General features: G+C 37.4%; 1 non-coding gene across 1 annotated transcript; it reads right to left on the reverse strand.

Annotated features, from left to right (window-relative positions):
• Positions 1-1,780: 1,780 nt before the first annotated feature.
• On the reverse strand, positions 1,781-1,887 carry LOC145151615 (small nucleolar RNA R71). The gene has a single exon (XR_013732180.1). It is a non-coding gene; the product is annotated as a small nucleolar RNA R71 (small nucleolar RNA).
• Positions 1,888-2,304: the final 417 nt, after the last annotated feature.

The following is a 2,304-nucleotide window of genomic DNA, read 5'->3' on the forward strand; positions in this document are numbered from 1 at the left end:
ACTTATGAACATGTTTCCTTATACTTTGATTTGTGCTAGTGTGTTAGTTGCTATTATGAGCAGCTGAATCTAGCTACTCTTGTTTAGCTAGATGAAGCTTCTAACTTATGAATAGCTTAATTTTGTATGGATTTATTTAGTTGGTAAATTGCTTGTGTTTGATTTATAATTACCTAGCATGCTTGTGGTTGTTTCCTTAGTTGCTTGATTCCATGTTCTGTGTAGCTTAGTGACCATTAACTGCATGAACTTGTTTACCTAATGATTTAGCGAACATTAAATTGTTAGAGCTAGGATTGACCAATCTTAGTTAGTAACTAAAAGTAAATAAACTTAGCTGTGCTAGAGAACGTAGATTGTGACTATAATTGCGTTTGCATAATAAATCTTACATAGCATATTCAAATTCATAATTGGTTTTGTGTTTAATTGTGTGTGACCATACATAGTTTTACATGAATTAATTAATTATTTGTAAAATTAGACTTAAATTACTAATATAATTAAAACCAACTTGATAATCCATAGTTATTAGCTGGCCATAAGGACGAAGTGGATTCGAACTAAACAAGAGTGTTTTTACTTATTGATTGAATCTGAGCTAAGTTCGTCTGATCTTGTAAAATCAGATAAAACCCTTTTTAAACTTGGTAATAATTAGGTTAATTTGATAGCAAGTAGATTAATTAGTAACACCGTTCCCTGTGATCGATACCCGACTTACCCAAGCTATACTATAATCTGACTAGGTACACTGCCTATAGGTGCATAGTTGTTCTAAATTTGTTAGGTTATAAATATTAAAATTAGTGGGTACTTTTGTGCACATCAAGTTTTTGGCGCCGTTGCCGGGGAACAGCTTAGTTTATTCTTTATTTATTTGCTTTAAATTAATTGATCCTTTTTGTGGGATAAAACCTGCAAAGAGTTAATTTTCAGTTTCAGATTTTTTTTTTTTTTTTTTTTTGCTTTCTGGCATTACAGAAATCACGACGTGAGTATTACAGTATTCACGACGTGAAGACTGTGATCCTAGTTTTCTTTGTTTTTCTCTTTTGGTTCAGTTTTACGTTTTTATTTTGTTTGTTTTGCAGAAGTTGATGACCAGAGGATCCAACACACCTTTGGTGCCACCGCTTGAAGATCCGGAGTCTACAATTCACAAAAAGAAGGATAAGAGCGTGAAAGAAGATCAAACAACAAAGAAGACACCTTTACAAGAACTGAATCAGCCTTTTCAAGGAAGTCAGGAAAGAAACCGGGAGAATCGAGTTCAGCCTCAAAGAGCAAGTTTGAAGTCTTCGATCAAACTCCTAACCCACACGAGACCGAGTACGAATCAGAAACAGAATTTGGACTTTATACGAGTGAACCTGAGAACGAGCTGGAGAACGAAATGGCGAACATTGATGAGATGGCCATGGGGGATTACAAGAAGCGCATTCGAGATGATGTGGGGCCGGGTATAATACATCCTGCGATACCTGCCAATGCCACATTCGAGTTAAAGGGACATATCCTTACTGCACTCAAGGATATCCCATTCTATGGGAAAGATCATGAAGATGCTTTCAAACATTTAGACGAGGTCAATGATATTGCGAATTATTTTAATACTCCTAATATCCCAAGGGAGACAGCTTTGTTAAGGATGTTACCAGACACTTTCAAATGAGCTGCAAAAGACTGGTTGAAGGCTCTTCCATCTGGTACAATCACCACATGGGCCCAATTACGTGAAAAATTTCTAGATCAGTTTTGCCCACCCTCCAAAATCTCTAAACTCAAGAAGGCGATTGCCAACTTTGAGCAAAATCCGGGGGAGTCATTATACGAGGCATGGGAGCGCTACAAGGGGTTGTTAAGGATTTGTCCTCAACATGACCTAAATATTCAGCAAGAAATGTCAATATTCTATGATGGGGTGAATGTCATGACTAGACAACTCCTTGATTCACAAGGACCACTAACAAAGAAGAATCCAATTCAGGCTAAGGAGTTGATTGAAGAATTTTCAAAGCACTCTCGTGAGTATCACAACCCAGGGCGTGATGGAATAAAAGGCGGTGGAGGTGCACAAACTGAAGAGATGGCTACTATGATGGCAATGTTTAGCACCATGGATAGGAGATTGACCCAAATGGACCAATCAATTCATGCAATTCGAGTTGGTTGCGAGAGATGTAGTGGCCCACATTTGACAAAGGATTGCAATATGGATGAATATGGAAACAAGAAAGCTCAAGTTTGCTATTCGAGTGGGGACAAATACGATGAATATTGGAGGAAAGCAAAGAAGGAGTG

The sequence above is a fragment of the Lactuca virosa genome, chromosome 1, assembly GCF_052849685.1.
Source record: "Lactuca virosa cultivar CGN04683 chromosome 1, Lactuca_virosa_CGN04683_v6, whole genome shotgun sequence".
Taxonomy (NCBI): domain Eukaryota; kingdom Viridiplantae; phylum Streptophyta; class Magnoliopsida; order Asterales; family Asteraceae; genus Lactuca; species Lactuca virosa.